The sequence below is a fragment of the Lissotriton helveticus genome, chromosome 9, assembly GCF_964261635.1.
Source record: "Lissotriton helveticus chromosome 9, aLisHel1.1, whole genome shotgun sequence".
NCBI lineage: Eukaryota > Metazoa > Chordata > Amphibia > Caudata > Salamandridae > Lissotriton > Lissotriton helveticus.
The window spans coordinates 659918388-659937133 of NC_136070.1; the positions used below are offsets into that span (position 1 = coordinate 659918388).

Genomic DNA, 18746 nt, shown 5'->3' on the forward strand with positions numbered 1-18746 from the left:
AAGACCAAGAAAAGACATCAAAGACAGACCTTTGCCTGAATCGGATTTTGTCTACTTTGTAGATGGCTCATGCTTAAGATCCGAAGGTGGTGTCTTGAAAGCTACATACTCAGTTTGTACAGTCGAAAACATTAAAGAAGCATCATGTCTTGAAGGAGTTCGTTCAGCTCAAGTAGCTGAATTGATTGCTTTAATTCGTGCATGTGAAGTATCAAAGGATATAAGAGTTACCATCATTACTGATAGTCAGTATGGATACGGAGTTGTGCATGATTATGGACAACTCTGGTCACAGAGAGGATACATGACATCAACAGGGTCACCAATTAAAAATGCAGTTTTCATTAGAAGATTAATTGAAGCAATACAATTGCCAAAAGAAATTGCCATAGTCAAGTGTGCAGCGCACACTAGAGGAACTGATTATATTTCCAAAGGAAATGCCTTCGCAGATGAAACAGCAAAGTACTGTGCAAGGAAAAATTATTCTTACAATCGGAATAGAAGTACAGAAACTGATTCAAATTCATTAATGCTAACAACTATTGTAGAAACATGGAATGAGATTAGAGATTTACAAAACGAAGCAGATGATGAAGAAAAAGACCAGTGGTTAAGATCAGATTGTAGACAACGTGATGAAGATGGAGTGTGGGTTTACAAAGATGGGAGAGTAGTTTTACCAAATTGCATGATTTCTGACATGGCCAGATTATATCATGGTCCTGCACATTTAGGAAGAGATTCTATGGTCAGACTGTTTAAAGAGACATGGTTCAATACCAAATTTAGAACCATTGCAGAATCTTTTTGTCAAAGGTGTTTGTCATGCCAACAAATGAATCCAAACAGAAAATCAGTGGTGGGGACAGGAATAATTGGTCGAGAAGGTGGTCCCTTTACCAGGTTACAAATAGATTTCATTGAAATGCCCTTACACAACTGTTTGAAATATGTACTTGTAATTGTATGCTTGTTCTCAAGGTGGGTAGAAGCTTTTCCTACAAGACATTGTGATTCAATTACAGTAGCAAAACTAATGCTCAGAGAAATCATCCCAAGGTACGGTTTTCCAGTCACTATTGAGAGTGATGGAGGAAGTCATTTTGATAACAAACTGTTGAAATTAATATGCGAAGCTATGAGTATTGAGCAGAAAATACACTGTGCATACAGACCAGAGGCATCAGGTGTAGTTGAACAAATAAATGGAACTATCAAAAACAGAATTGGGAAAATGTGTCTAGAGACAGGAGTTAAGTGGACTGATGCTCTTCCACTTGTTTTGATGTCAATAAGAAGTACACCAGATAAAAAGACAGGTTTGAGTCCTCATGAAATTTTGATGGGAAGAGTTATGAGGCAAGCTTTTGTACCTGTAGGTAAACTGTTGAGCATAAATGACAGTGCAATTTTGGATTACTGTAAAAGGTTATCTGATATGGTAACTTCTGTGTCTAATCAGGTGGGAACTGAAGCACAATCAAATGACAAAGTTTTGACACATGATCTGAGACCTGGAGACTGGGTCAGAACGAAAGTACATCGGAGGAGGAATTGTCTATCTCCTAGATGGCAGAAACCTAGGCAGGTAATCTTGATCACTACTAATGCTGTAAAGTGCAGAGGATTGAAGCGCTGGATTCATCCAAGTCATACTATTCCAATACCAACTCCTGAGAGTTCTGATGTTGAAAGTGATACCACAGATGACTCTGATTCTGAAGCAGAAGACAGAACAGAAGGTGAAGTAATTCCAGATTCTGAAGATCGACAAGAAAGTCGACATCTGGAAACTGTGCCAGTGAATGGAAATCTGACAAGAAAAGACTTAGGAATAATTGAAATAGATTCTGAAGGTGAAGAGAATCTGCTAAAAGGAAAGATAACTGAGGATTCGGTTGTCTATGTTGAAGACAGAGAAGCTGAACCAAAAGAAGTTTCAGACCAGGAGAGTATCGAAAGGCAGAGAACAAGCTCTGAAGTAAGGAACAAAAATCCGAAATTTGGGAAGCTAGAGGTAATTGAGGAAGAGGAAGAGAACGAATTACCGAGTACCAGTGATGGAAGACAAAGTGAAGTTCCTGAAGGAGTGAAATTGCCGAATAGAGAAGTTCCTGAGTCAATTGAAATTTCAGACTACGAAACTGAGGAAAGTGACGTGGAAGGTGGAAGTGAAAGTAGAAAGAAAAGGACTTGGAAATCAGAATCGAATAATTCTGAACCAAAGAAAAAATACGTGAGAAAAGCAGACTACTGGCCTGGTGGAAGATTGAGAGTCAGATTGATCAAAAAGCCAATAGAACAAGTTGAAGAAATCAGTAGTCAAAAGAGTCCTGGAAAAGAGGTTGGAGTTGGAAGGAAAATAGAAGTGATATCAAGAAAAGGGAAGAGAATAATTAGACCAAACCAGAAATACAAGTCTCCTGAGTGGACTTACTTAGTAATTCCACCTGTTATAGACATATATGATGGTAGTGAAGAAGAAAACGAAATCCAAGAAATTAGTGACAATGATTGAAGTACAAATTTATTAAATTGGCATAAGGCTGAAGAAATCCTGTTAGTTGACACAAGGTCGATAACCCTAAATGCGGGGAGAATCAGAAAATTGTCCACTATAGTTGATAGATTATCAACTGACACTGCTGATGGGTTTCAATTAGTGAATGTTGAAGTTATTGCAATTAGATCCATGGTAATTCAAGACCGTCTTGCTTTAGACATACTCCTAGCAAAGGAGGGAGGAGTCTGTGGCATTTTACATGTCCAACATTGCTGTACATATATACCGGATGAAAGTAAAAATATTGAAATGTATATTAAGAATATTACACAAATGCATTCTGAAATAATTCCTTTAGAAGAAGAAGATTTTACTGGGAAACTTTCAAATAGGTTTCAAGCAATTAAAAACTGGTTTCATAATATCGGAAGTTCAATTCTTGGCAAGATTCTGGCACCTTTGATTATAATTATATTCATTTTTATTTTGACTAAAGTAGGTTGTCTGTTGCATAAAAGAAAGAAGCATTTAAGAGAAAAGAAGAGAATTTATAAACTCAGAAAAGAAGAGGAAAGGGAGATTGAGTTGCAGGAGTTACATAGAGAGCGTCATGCTAATTGTAAAGATTATGCTGAAACAGACTTTTAGGTTTACTAATACAATGAATTTGAATCGATTTCTTATAAATTAAATTTACCAAATTTTTGAATACTGGTGTGGTGATTTGTTAATCACCAGATGAGGGAGTTGATGGAGCGAGATAGAAAACAAAATTTTGTTTAAACTCGCAAAGTCACATTTCCATAACATGAATAAAATTATTAATGATGTGTGATATGTTGTGCTAATACAACCTAGATTAAACTTTACACGTGGGGGGACTAACATGTGTGCTCATAAACGTGCATAAATGTTGCATCTTTTTGTTCGTGCAAAATAATAAAATAATTTATTGTTTTCGTTTTTGTCATTACTAACTGCTGCATACTTAAAATAAGCATGTGCTTGTTTTGCTTTTCTTGTCTGTGTGATGTCATTTCTACTATTCTAGGTGCATATGGGTCTCATAGAAAAACGGAGACTGGTAAATATAAACGCTGCTTTATTTGTTTGCAATGGCTAGGTAACATTTTGATTAATCGGGTGGGTTAATTATTTAGTAAACCATGGGGTGGATACAGAAAATACTTTATTTCTTACATTAATACTTTTCTTGTGTTTGTTTTATACTAGAAATCATAAGTTGCCTGCTTTTGAGGCCTAGCTATTTGAGCCGCAAAATAAAAGCTGATCTGAATTTCTGCAGAAAGTCACGAGACGCCCATTCTGAATTAAAACGTTTATTGAAGCTGCATTCACAAAGCAAAAACTGATGAGCTGACATCATTCTGTCGGACATGGCCAAGGTCGAAAGTGAACTTTTTGTCAGTCCTTAACTTGGCATCCGCGGAAGTTGCACTGTAAGACTATGGAAGCTGCGAGGATGACTTAAAACAAAGTTGCAATCGCAGGAAGCCTCTGGCTTCACGTGGAAGAGACAATGGTCTTTGTAAGACATGATTTTGTGGAACTTTTTAAGAATCGGGTGACATGTCACTTGTCACTCTCAGCCAATGGGACGTCGAGTATTTCTGAAAACTTTCCTTTGCTAGTTTAGTTAGCGTAGAAAGGTATAAAAAGTCATGCCCTTAGGGTTGGGCTGGCTGCTGCTTTCTGACTTTCCGATGAGGGTGATGTGCTGCTGGACTTTGCGTGGAGCACGTAAGAATCCTCAAAGAACTTTACTTTAATTTCTGTCTATTTAGCTCAGTTAGGGAAATAGGTTTTAGAAATGCTAAACTTTATATAATTTCTTTAAATTGATTCAATTGCTTAAACTGTATTTTTCTTATTTCTTACTATCATGCTTGCTTTAATGCTAATAAAATTTAATTATAAAACTTACAACTTATATACCATAATTTAGAAAATAAAATCTTACTTTTGACAAACAAGCTGGTCTTGGTTATTTAGAAGTATAGGTTACCATTAGCTAGATCACGTCGCCTATGGTGGTCGTTTAAATGGTTGGGTTTTATTCTAATGACAATATTCTTTCTGCAAATGTATAAAATGTTTATAGTTTGTAAATAATGTGTATATAGATTTATTCTGACCACCTGATTCAGTAGGCCCAAAATATATCAGGTTCATAAATGGGTCCATGTTTAGTATAGAATTTTGTTTATAGGTTATGAAGTTGGGTAGCGTAGTTTATGATATATTTTCTATAGCCCGCTGGATCAGGCCAAAGTCAGTTTGGCTTCCAAGAGACAGAACTCCGGTACCTCCTCTGGAGCAACCAAATACGGGGACACTAACTGTCCGAGTTTTAAACAGCAAAAAGTAGATAGGTCGTAAGTAGGCCAAAGTCATCTTGAAATGGCAGAAATGTCTTAAGCTTTGTCTTGAGTGTGATGTCCAGTAAGAGCATGACTCCCAGTGTGTCCCTTCCGGTGTAGCCTTCCAACCCATTAACTCGTGGCAAAATAAGCCAACCCACAGAGGGTTTTCTAAGTCATCCACACACCAATTCCTGTAGCTTGTAGTGTGTCCTTCCATATTATTATATATTTTATTAACTGTTGGAATCACTGAGGGCAGCTGCCCCTATGCAGGAATTGTAGTATGTTTACTCCCCCCACTGCTAATCTCTCGTCGTTATACACCGGGTTTGACTCAGCAACAAAAAGCAAATCAGTGATCACCGGCATCTGTGATGCCTCATAACCAGAGATCAGATCTACCGTTCCTAAGCCTCAATCGAACAGTGATTTACAGCACTTAATCATACTGACCCTGGGAGTCCTGTTATTCAAAAGAAAAGAGTGGACTTCCAATGTCAGGTTTTTAAATTTTACACTGGATATTCTGCAACATGTACAGTATTTGAGGGAGGCTGGCCATCTTGAATAGGGCAACCCTGCCCCATGAGTCAGAGCCATCCAGCAGGCAAGCAGTCTCTCGACCACGCTCAATACTGGCCCCGTTTTGACTTTGTAAGTCTGTGCATGGTGTTCCAAAATAAAGACCCCCCCAATAGACAATACCAGCTGTCACTTTAGGAGTTGAGTTTCGGGAAGTCTAATAGGGTTTCCACACTGTGCCCACTAATGAGTACATGCAATACTTGGTCCAGTTCATCTTCAGGTTAGTATATTCCTGAATTCTTGGAATATTTGTAGCACTCTGTGCCCCGAAAAGTGTGGCTGCCTTAAGTACACCAGCAGATCATTTGCATAAAAGGAAACTTTATCTTATACCCCTAGACCCTATCAAAATGTCTCTACACCAGGATCCGATGTGAGCAGTGTAGGTAGTGGGTGTGTAGGAGAGTGAAAAGCATGGATGAAAGGGGACAGTCCAGGCTAGTGTCACATAGAACAGGAAAAGGGGCAGTCCTGTACATGAATAATCATGCCAATGTAGAGTAACTTAGTGTATGGCATGGCATGTGGGCCTCACCCTCAAGTTTTCTAGCAGGGCCAACATATATGTCTGATAACAGTGGTCAAAGTCCTTCTCAAAGTCGCTCTGGAGTATGAAAGCTGGCAACCCATAATGTTTAATCTGTGAGAGTGCATTGTCCAGACTACGTATGCTATGTCTTGTCACATGTTTGGGCATAAAGCATCTTTTCTCTACCAGAGAGCCGACCACTTTGGCAAGGCAGGCTGCAGAGATCTTTGCTAAAATTATAACTTCAATATTTAAGCAAGATCTGCTTATAGAAACCACAGTTTTTGCCTGTTTAGCCTGCCTTGGGCATCACCACTATCATTGCCTACTGAACATTCAGAGACAGTATTTGATCCTCCACAAAGACCTGCAAAGTTCTCGAAGATGTTTAGTCAACAAAGAGAAGTTAGTTTTATATAATTCTACAGGCGATTCAGTAGTGCCAGGCAGGTTTCATTGATTGCAATTGCAATCTCTTCACATGCAATCTCACCGTTTAACAAGTCCGCCTCTGAATCAGATAGAGGTTGTTTAGAAACGGACATCACAACTTGTACAGCCTGTGCAAAGGTCTTCTGACTATATAGGGTTTTATAAAAGTGGGCGAATCCCTACAGCAGTAAGTTTCATAAAAATTGGCAAATTCCTATAGCAGTACCATTGGCTTGATAAGTCTCTATCTCTAAATCTTTGGAACCCTTTAGTACTAGTAGCTCACTGCCAGCATATAAAGAGTAAGGATGAACATAAGACAGAACTCCTCATCCCAATATTTCCCTCTTCACTCAACCTTACACTTCGAAACCTGAAGCATCCGTCATAGGAATAGGGGTTCAACCTACCCATTAGTCATTGAACCAAGATCTTGGCTACTCCCAGAACCCCAACCACCCACAATTAAGTAACTCTTTACCGTAAATTCAGTCAGCTCCATCCGTTCATCCCCATTTAGAGCTCTTTTGCAGAACCGCCACAATGGTTTTTCACAACAATATCATCCCTGCCCAAGGAGTATTGCATCTTACAGCAAGCAAATAACTTGTCAGAAAGAAGCACAGTTGAACAGCCACCCCAGCAACCCCCCAAACACCAATGTGGCACAACGCCCAAACAATTCCACCACCCTCAGCCCTAGATAAGACCCCACACTGTAAACAGTCATGCTTCTCTAACCACAGGGGGGTCATGGGACCACTCAATGAAACTCTCAGGCTCCCTTTCCTCCTCTCCTTCAGGGAAGCCCCAGAAACACAGGTTGCTTCTGCGCGAAAAGACTTCTACATCTTCTGCCATCTGCTGCTGTAATTCTTCCATAGAGGCAGAAAGGTTTGCAACCGTAGCCCTAAGGTCTTTCACTGTATCCTACACCACCAACAAGCGGTCTTCTGTCTCCGTCACCCAGCCTACAAATTCCTACGGTCCTGCCGTAGGAGGGTCACATCTTGGCCCACCTACCCAGTCTTTGTCTCCAGCACCCACACAGAGGCATGGATTGCTTATATTATCAAGCCAGTGGAGGCAGTGGCCCCCTTTACTATCACTCAGTCAAGCTCAGCAGAGGCAGTAGCACTGTGGTAAATTTGTCCAGCATGTTTTGTTTATGGGGGACCCCAAGCTTGTCTTGAGCCTTTATGCCTCAGCTGTTTGGGTAGAATGGATCTGTCTAGGCTACCAGTCTTTCAGTGCTCTGGTCCTCTGCAGTCCATAGTGAGCAGACATTTCACTGACTACCTTGTCATTTGGGGTTGAGGGAGAGGGGAGGCTTCGACTAAACCACTAGTGCGCCCAACAGAAGTTGTTTCTCCTCTCATCAAGAGTCTGCGCTGGGATACAATACCATTCCCCAGTCTACCCTCACATCAGCCCCAACATGGCCCCACAAGAGGACGGGGCCTACGGATGAGGGGATCAGGCCCACCAGTGGCACAGCGGTCCCAAGCACCTCAACCCATGTTAAGTCTAAGCACAGGAACACCACAACATTTCCCAATGCCTCGCCACCTCAGCATGGATGCGACCCCCATGCACGGGGCAGTGCAAATGCAGCCGTCCAGTGTACAGCAGTGATGCAGAGAGGCCCAGTCTGCTTGCCACATGGCAAATTCCAAAAGGGGTAGCATGTGTAGCCATTTCCGCCCTAACAAGTTCCAAGCCACAGACCACCAGCAGCCATTCACTGGGTCCACTCGAGGACCCCCACTAAAGTCATGAGGCAAGGATTACAGCTACCACCCCTGCTGCCATGCCCCCCTCAACCATGATGCCCCCTATTCACCGCAGTATCTGTTCCTGTGTCAGATTGGAGCCTGTCTCCGCCCATTGCAGCCACTTTCTCGTCCTTAAGCTCCGCTCACCTATTCATTGCTGCTTGAGGGCCCTGCTCCCAATGTCTTCAACAAGGCCTGGCATAGGCCCCGCGCTCATCAGGGCAGCCAGCCCACCAGTCTGACCACAATCAAGGAAGGACCATTTAGGGCACACCACAGTGCACGTTGTCTCATGCAAAGCCCTCAAAGGGATGTTGCTGCTGCCTCCTCTCAATGCCGCCACCATGTACCGCAATCTTCGGTAATGACAGCCAACAAGGAAGATAAGTGGAGCACTTTGAAGAACTGCTGAAGAAGCCTGTGCCTCAGTCTCCTACAGACATACAGCCAGCTGACAAGGACTTGCCTATTGACTGCAGCAGACCAACCAAGGAAGAAATATGTCAAGCAAAAAAACATCTGAGATATAGGAAGGCAGCAGTACCCAACACGATTCCTCCAGAGGCACTGAAGGTAGACACTGAAAGATCAGTAGACATGCTCTACCCCATGTTTGAAAGGATCTGGGAAAAGGAAAAGGTGCCATCAGACTGGAAGGAGGGATATCTCATCAAGATTCCAGAGAAAGGTGACCTGAGTAACTGCACAAACTACAGAGAGATAACCATTCTATCAGGCAAAGTGTTCAACAGAGTCATCCTGAACAGAATGAAAAAACAAGTCAATGCTCAGTTGTGAGATCAGAAAGCTAGCTTCCGCAAAGATAGATCTTGTACAGAAAAGATTGCAACACTGTGCATCATCATTGAGTAGTCCTTGAAATGAAAACCCTTCTTTGTTGTCAACTTCAATGACTATGAGAATGCGTTTGACAGTGTTAGACAGAGATACCCTTTGGAAACTCCTTTGCCACTACGGTGTGCCATATAAACTCATAAGAATCATCAGGAACTCTTACTAGGAAATGACCTGCAAGACAGTCCGTGGAGAAAAGCTTATGCAAGCCTTCCAGGTGAGGGCCGGAATCTGCCAGGTTTGTTTGTGCTCACCTTTTCTCTTCCTGCTGGCCATAGACTGGATCATGAAGACATCCAGAGCAAGGAGAAGAACTGGGATCCAGTGGACATCTTGGTCGCAGCTCGACTACCTGGACTTTGCATATTACCTGGTCCTACTCTCCCATACCCATCTGTAGTTGCAAGAGAAGACCGACAAGGTGGAATTCACATCAGCACAACTTGGCCACCACATTCACAGGAGAAATACCTAGATCCTGAAGACTAACACTGTCAGCACAACTACAGTCACTCTTGCAGGCGATGAACTAGAAGAAGTTGAGACCTGCACCTGCCTGGGCAGTGTCCTAAATAAGCAGGGCAGCACAAACACTGATGTTGTGGCAAGAATCAGCAAAGCAAGGGCTGCCTTCATTCATCTAAAGAAGCCCTGGAGCTCCAAGGACCTAACACTGCAAAGCAAGATCAGGTTTTTCGGCCTTTTTCACACCAATGTAAAATCGGTCCTTCTGTATGGAGTAGAAACTTGGAGAATAACAGTGACCACCGCAAAGTCCAGACCTTCATCAACAAATGTCCAAGGAAAATCCTCCAATTCTGCAGGCCAATCACCATCAGCAACAACAACATATGGCAGCAGACTTGCCAACTCCCTGCTCATGAAGAAATCATGTAAAGAAACTGGAGCTGGATAGGTCACACCCTCCGCAAGCCCCGATCAAACACCAGCAGGTAAGTCCTGACCTGGAACCCTCAAGGGAAAAGGAAGAGGAAGGCCAAGAAACACTTGGCACTGAGGCCTTGAGGCTGACTACAAGGAGATGGGTTACACTTGGAGTCAGATTGAAAGAAAAGCCCAGGCACAGGTGGCTGGAGAGTTCTTGTCAATGGCCTATACCCCAGGAGGCGTAATAGACATAAGTATGTAAGCATAATTATGTGAAAATAGTTGCGACAGCAGAATCAGCTAATTCCACTGGCCCTGTATAAGACCCTGCTAGTTAGCACTAATTTATTTATATCATAACAGTCAATTGTAGTTCATACAGACTGTATAATTACTCCCTTATACAGCTTAATCTTCTTACACTCATACATCAGATCTGCTACACAGCTTCTCCATCAACCAGTATTGTACCTGCCCACTAACCAGTCATTACGAACTGAACAGACATGGACTAACTGAAGAAAAAAGCCAATTGGAGTGCTCTCTTCCAGTCCACTACTGCAGGTCCCAATTAGCTACATAAAATAAGTGCTTTGTTACATCTCACAACCACAATCAGATATTGAATGATAGTAACAAAGTCCGTTCCAGCATATCTTCTCACCATTTCTCTCTCCAGCCATGCTTGCTCCCAACCATAAATCTTTAAACACAATCTCTCAGATTGTATAACCCATGCAAGAAGTAGCTTAGTGGACTATGATCATAAGAAATAACACAAAGGGCCCTGCAGAGCATCTCAAAGCTACCAGCTTACTGAAAACCACAAACTACATACCTATGTCTCACACCTCTTTATTCACCATACTGCTAAGTGCTTCATCCCATGACATGATAACTGCATCACGGTGGTCATCACACACAACATGGAAACACTTCCCATATAGGATCGAAAAGAATAAAGGCACCCCCCCATTCACTCATTTTATAAGACGTAACATGCTACCCATGTTCGCTAGTACTACTGTGTCCCACATAGTGGTAATGAGCTCTATTTACTTTTTGCAATACAATACAATGAAATAAAAAGTATATAAATGTTGCAATGCACAAAATAAAATTATTAGCACACTAAAACCAGCTTTGATACCAATGAGCGAAAGATTATGCCTAACTTTAAATGAGGTTACCTCTCAAAGGTCAATAACGTAGATTGCAGCATGATTTTCCACATTAAAGGCCATGCAGGAAGTGGAAGGCTGTCTAACAATGCATGAACTCTTCTATTCCTGTTCCTGCATTCCGAATACGTTTTTTAAAATATGTGGGTGCTTCTTGCAGTCAGAATAATCTAGTCATTACCCCCTTTTAAAGAGTGGTTTCAAGACTGAATTCTGGCATATACTCTACTTGTTGAATGAGATTATTGGTGATGGGGTGAAAGTCAATCCCTTGTGGTGCTGTTTGGTATTACATATTACTGGCCACAAAGTGAGGTGTGGGATCATATGGTTAATTTCTGTCAGGTGAATTTCACTAATTCACATCTTTAGGTTAGTCTCCCCTTCACACAGACAGTGGTTGGTGTATGCTTTTGGCCTTGTCACAAAACAAATGCAAGGGAGCTTAAATTAAGGGTGTTTGAAGTTTGTGCAGTTTGCTGTTGTGTAATTGTTAGAAATGGGGGTCTCTAGTTGTCAGAGGTAGGTACCTTTGTCTAAATAGGGACCCTTGCTTCTAGTTAGGGTAAGGGGGATACAAACTTTAGATAACCCTAGCTGACCTCCTGGGTAGCTTGGCACGAGCAGACAGACTTATCCCAAAGGCAATGTGCAAAGTATTTGTACTCAAAACACACAGTAACACAGCAATGGCACCACAAATGAACACCGCACCAGTTGAAAAAAATAAAGCATCTTTACCTAGTCTCAACAAGACCAAAACAACAACAATCCAACAGACATGTAATAAGAATACGACTTTACAAAGGTTTCAAGCAACTGGGTCCATAGAAAACTAGCATGATTTCACACAAAGTATCCGTAGATGCGTCAAAGTTCACAAGGCCAAACAACCTTCGAGAAACAAAGAGATGTGTCGGTTCCTGAGACCTTGGGGAGGTGATGCAACAGTATTGCTGCACGTAGGAGAAGTGATGCGTCAAATACGGTCTGTAGGGGGAAGTGATGCGTTAACTCCAAGATGGTTCTGGTCCACGGGTGATGCTTCGGGAAAACTTGCTGCACGGGTACAATGTGTGGAAATCCGGGATGCATTGGTGAACGATGCGGCAGCGAGAAGCAGCGCTGCTTCGGTTTCTTCAGCCGTGACCCTCCCGATGCATCAGTTCTTGCAGCCACGACAGGCGCTATGTCAGTTTGGCAACAACGTAGCAATGTGTGAAGATTCTTCTCGCACTGCGGTGCTGCGTCAGGATAAACAGAATCAAGAAGAGCAATGCATCAACTTCTGCAGTTCTTCTTATCTTCCAGCGCATAACAGCAGGAACAACCCGAGATGCCCAGAACTGGTAGAGGCACCTCCTGGCAGGTCAGAACTATCAGCAGCAGAGTTCAGGGGAGCTGGGGGTAAGGTATTTGTGTTCCTGAGACTTCGAAACAGGAGGCTAGCACACAGAAGCCCTTGGAGATCTTCTTCAAGAAGGTTCAAAGCAAAGTTCCAGTCGTTGTACTTTCCTTGGCAGAAACAGCAACTGCAGGCCAACCCCACACGGCAAAGGGGCAGTACTCCAGCTCTTCAGTCCTTCTCCTTGACAAAGGTTCCTCTTGAGTCCAGAAGTAATCTAAAGTTCTGTGGGTTTAGGTCTAATACTTATACCCCAAAATGTCTTTGTTCTCTTTGTGCAAGGGTCTCTGAGCCCATTCCAAACCAGGTCTGTCTTCACTGGTGCAGTATGACCACATGGGTTGGAGACAGGATTGTGCAATAGAGACAGGCTTTATTCAGGTGCAAGGATATCTCCTCCCACTACTCTAAAGGCAGCCAAGCCCCGTTCAGCTCAGCTCGGAGTCATCCAGGAAGGGCCAGGCACACCTCACCCCCCCAGAGGCTATCTACAGTGACTGCACATCCCCTGCTCCGTCACTCCAAAACCAGACAGCCAATACACAAACATGCAGAGGCACACAGAATGGTTAAACAAGAAAATGCCTACTTTCTAAAAGTAATAATATCTTAAGAAGAACACCTGACTACTAATTTGCGTGCCTGTATTTTATTTAAGCAGGTACAGCAAACAGAATCCAGCTATGTATCTTGCATGGATCCCTTTATATGATTCCTTTGTTGTTTTATCAAATTTAAACATGTTTATACATCGTTCAAACAATTGGCAAGATCGAGGTAAACATTAAAAACCAATACCTAAACCTTTTGTGACTAAATCAGATATCAATAAAGTACAAAACATATACATGAAACATAAATGTGATGTGAAGCACCAATTGCAACAATATACTTTCACAAAAGTGGCGAAAATTTCATTTCAATCTAGTCAAACAGTTCGGTATCTAAGTAAATAACACTTCTGCAAATGTCAAACACTACTCCTAAAGTGCCATTTTCAAACACACAGTTAAAAAAACATCTTTACTAAAATATTTCTTATTAAAATCTGAGTTCAGAGAGCCTAAACCCTATTCCTCTATCTTGTCCCAATGGGAAGTTATACTTGTAAGATGTTAGAAAGTATCTCCCGTTCTATCCTATTGGCGGATAGCCTTTCAATAGTGAAAAACGAAATTGGCAGTATTTCACTATCAGGACATGTCACACACACCAGTACAAGTCATACCTTTCACATACCCTGCACCCTGCCCATGGGGGTACCTTGGGTCTACCATAGGAGTGCTTTACATGTAAGAAAAGGGAAGGTTAGGGCCTGGCAAGTGGGAGTACTTGCCAGGTCAACATGGTAGTTCACGACTGCACACAGACACGGCATTGTAGGTCTGAGATATCTCTTCAGGGCTACTCATGTTGGTGGCACAATCAGTGCTGCAGGTGCACTAGTAGCATTTGATTTACAGGCCCTGGCACACTCAATGCACTTTACTTGGGACTTACCTATAAATCAAATATGCCAATCATGGATAACCGATTGTGTTCCTTAATTTACACAGAGAGCATATGCCTTTAGCACTGATTAGAAGTGGTAAAGTGCCCAGAGTCCTAAAGCCAACAACAACAGGTCAGGAAAATCTAGGAGGAAGAAGCAAAACGTTTGGGGATAACCCTGCAAAAAAGGCAAGTCCAAAAGTAATTGCTTGAAATTTTGGGAAAATTGTGTGAAATTCCATGTAAAAATCCAGCATTTAGTGCGGAATGACTTCTTGCTTCCAATTTCGATGCATTACACACTGCAAGAATGCACGAAAAACACAAGTGCAGCAAAAAGCAGCTGCTTGCATCTTGGTTGTTTACATTGTTCATGCACTATAATTTTGTTATGAATGCATCATAATTATTTGACCTGGCATAATTTCAGGAATTTCACATAAGCGTAAACTAAGGTGTGGGCACCATTTTAGGATTAGTGAAGGTTACATAATGCACTAAGGGCCAGATGTCAGGCCCTTACATTTTGCGACTCTCAAATTGCGTCACAGACACTGTTAGCGATTCCCAATGGGGGTCGCAAATTGAATGCCTCATCAATACTCATGAGGCAAGCGCAATTTGCGTCCCCATTGGGAATGGCTAGCACTCCCAGGGCTGATATCCTGCTGGGGGTCAGTAGACCACCATGTCTGGGACAGTTTTTTTTAAATAAAGCAGTTTTAAAGAAATAATGCAGCCCTTTTTCCTTAAAGTAAAATGGGACGCAGTTAAAAACAGAAAAATGAAACTTTTAAGTTTCATTTTTTAAGGGTAGGCAGTGGTCTCTACTACTGCCTGCTCTTAAAAAATATTTTCTCACACACTCACAAAGGGGAAGGAGTCCCTTGGGGACCCCTTCCCGTTTGTGAGTGGTTTACCACCTACTTGAAGTCGGTGGTAAACTGCGAGTGTTTTGCGGCCGCAAATGCAGTCGCAAAACAATAGTACATGCCAGTGAGTCTCGCTGTTAGGAAGGGACGCCCCTTCCTAATAGTGAGAGTCGCAAACGATATTTTACAGGTCAGCAACTCGCAAAATAGCGTTTGTAGATGCCATTACCCTTTTTTGCGGTTACAAACAGGCCTATCTCCTGTTTGCGAGCGCAAAAAAGGGTCGTACATCTGACTCTAATTGATCAAGCTGTGGCTTTGAGAGGCAACATTGAGCCTGTCTGCTTCGCTATAAGAAGGCCTGTTAGAATGGGGACAGCGGTGGGGTTATTCTTCCACAGGCCTTGCACTTTTTGAGGGCCCTTTTGTAGGAAAGTGGAGTATTATGCAGTGAGGCTGGTTAGACTTAACTATGCAATACTCTTACAATACCCCAAAGAGGTCCTTAGATTCACACTGATAAATCCTAGCTCAGTCCTGGTAGCGTGACACAGAGTCAGTCTTCACTATAGAAACATATGTTAAGTATTCCAGAGCGCTAACATGGATGATAAGCAATTGACACAACTCGAAATAAATCCAACACCAATTTATAAAAATAAAGAAGATTTTATATAAATTTAGACACCAAAATGAAGACAATCAGTTGAGTGTAACCGGAGTAATGATTTTTAAAGGAAAAATAAATCAGTGCATTTCACGTTCGCAAAACTTTAACGTTGCGGTCAATGGGGAAAAACACTAATGACACCAGGCCACTTGCAGGTCGAGTTCAATGTAAACCACTGGGGGATAAGGTGATGAGCGTTCGAGGACCAAGGTCCGACAGTCAGTTGAATTTTATCTGGCTCATAGGGCCTGGGTGCAGAGTTGTACTGGCTGTCTCTGAGGCTGAAGTAGGAGCCACAGGTTTGCTGATTTTACCACTTAGACAGTGCTGGAGAGGAAACAGATGCAAAAGCTCGACAACTGGGCCACTGAGGTTGCGGGTTGAACGTGTTGCTTGGTTTAATCAAAACAGGGGACTAGGAGCACATTGAGGTCCACCATACATGCTCCAAAACAATCATGAAGACGAAGGGTTCCTTTTAAGAAGAAGAAGTGGGAAGAGCAGTTTCTTTTAAGAGGAAGAAGAGGGAAGATTTCTACTCAGGTCAGACATGTCCTAAGAGGTCAACAGGGAGCGTGACTTCCTAGGAACGATTTCCCTAACATACCAAGGTAGGTGTCATGCTTCATCATCAAGCTTTTGCTCCATGTCCGGCTGGCGCTGCAATGCCCGATGGGCACCCTCAAGGGGACACTTTACTGGAGATCTTTTCAATGCTGTCAGTGAAGGCAAGGTGAGTGGGTATTCGTGTCGATTGGAGTGTTTAGTGTAGACGTGTAAGTGCAAGATAAAAAATAGGGCAAGGGGTACTCTCCCAAAAACATTTTAATGAGCAAGTCCTCCTGCCTATATTAGAATTAGTGGCACTAGCTCCCAGAATTAATTATCTAAGATAGCTATTGGGACAACATGTTTCAAGGTTTAAGAAGTCATATTAATGACCTAGTAGCTATTCATCTGGACCTATATAACCTAATCCACACAGTGATTGTAGTATCTGTAAATAAATACTCTGTAGCCTCCCAGTCACACATTCCTCTGTCTGGGTTATTAAAAATGTTCTTAAAAAATTACCTGTAGTGTAGAAATCTACATTAAACATGGGGGGCGCTAGAGGGCGCACAGCGGAATGGCTGCCTGATACGACAGCTCCGCCGACCAGGTCTGACCAACGCTGCAAAAGAGCATTTCACGGATGTTAAACTAACGGAAAACGGCTGAAATACGGAATGCTGGGGCGTTAAAAAGAAATCCATAACAGGGGGCTAAGTCGAGCTACTGTTGTGAAAACTCGAATCCATAGCTGAATACCTGCGGAACGGACAGCGAGATCCAAAATGGCGGCGCCCTGTGGTCGACATGAACGGACCCTCTTCGGATGGAATACAACGGTATGCTAGGATGCCTCTGCGAGACTGTGGCTGCCAAGTCCCCCTCACATTGACTGTACATGCATCGGCGCTCGAGACACGGCTGCACAGGGATACGTGCTCCTAAATAACGGCGAAATGTGGACAGTATATACTCCTCCAAGATGGCGGATTTGGGCGCGAGATTCAGTGGTTGTGGCGCGACCAGCTGAATGCTCATTACCTGGCGACATTTAGGAGGAGTCTGACGGACCGCTGCAATATGCTACGCTTGCATGGCAAACTCTGAGCTCCACCAGGAGAACATAAATTGATAATAGCGAGACTGCAAACGAGGCCCAGTTTAAACGTGCCCAACAATTGCACCGATACACCTACTGCCAGAGCGAGGTTGCGGTGACGACCTGTGCTGGATGGTTTCTGCTCCCCCTGGCTGTGGCGCCCTGTTACGGAGACTATCGGCTGTGCAGCTGGGCTCAGGCATTGGGAGTGGCGCCTCCCGGTTAACTGGCGTTCTGTACTGACATAACCCACCGAGACCAAGCCACTCTAGGTGTGGGTTACAACGACGGACTGATCCCGCAGGGTATCGCCACGCATTGACACATAACGGAGAGGAGAGATCTTGACGCCCTGCTAGACCTACGACCGCAGCCATGGGAAAACCGGACAAGCAACAAACTAAGCTGCAATTTGAGGCAAAACGGCAAGGGAGAAGTGCGACAGCTCATTCGGATACTGAATTGGACTCTGAAGAGGCCCCTAGCAGAGGTATGGAGAAAGTGTTGACAGCCATCCAGCAAAGCCTCCAGACTAATAACGGGAAATTGGACACATTAACGCAACGCGTAGATCTCATGGCGGCGAAGATAGACAAACATGGAGAGCGTCTGGTGGAGGCTGAAACTAGGATCTCGGCAGTGAAAGATGAATCTCACGCGACCACATCGAAATGTGCTGAAATGGACAAACTCCTGGAAGTCATCCGTAACAAGGCGGAGGATTTGGAAGCGAGATCCCGCCGAAACAATATTACGGGTGTGCCGGAATCTACCAACACTGGCAAGATGGAAACGTATGTAGAAGAACTCTGTCATGACATATTTGGTGCAGAGGCATTCTCGAAAGTCATGTTGGTGGAAAGGGCGCATCGGACACTCGCGTCTAAACCAAAGCCTGGCGCCCTGCCGCATCCGATAGTTGCCCGCCTCTTCAATTATAGGGACAGGGACACTATCCTTTGACTGGCTAGGGAAAAACGAAACATTAACCATCAGGGGAATGTGCTGGAGTTTTATCCTAATTTTACGTTGGCTGTCCAACTTGCGAGAAAGGAGTTCAATTCAGCAAAACAGAAACTGCGAGAGCAAGGTATTGAGTATGCAATGCTGTACCCAGCGCGCCTGAAAGTCGTCCAAGATGGTCGCCCTGTGATCCTTAACACACCACAAGCGGCGCATGAATTCCTGAAGAAGATCGCCAAGAAACGCAAAGACAGACAGCGTGCGGATGCACAGCAGGACTCAGATTAAACAGCAAGTGCCTTGTCGAGAGTTTCCTTGATGTTTTTTTCCAACGTGCTGCGTTCTATGGTATGTACACGCACTTGTCGCTGGTCTGGGCCCCCCCATCGGGCACGTATACTACATGGATGTAGACATATAACAATGTCCATTAACAATATTGGTCAAGACGTGCTTGGGGGATGTTGGGATGTCTGGCCCACGCCTCGCTCTGTTACTGTAGTGGAGACCAATTGGGTCCTGAACTGTGGACCGCGTTATGCGACATGCTACTGGACTT

At 43.3% G+C, this 18746-nt stretch overlaps 1 protein-coding gene across 1 annotated transcript in view; it reads right to left on the reverse strand.

Moving 5' to 3' along the window:
* The window catches only part of CNIH2 (cornichon family AMPA receptor auxiliary protein 2), a 924655-nt gene that overhangs the window by 134310 nt on the left and 771599 nt on the right, over positions 1–18746 (reverse strand). The window lies entirely within an intron of this gene.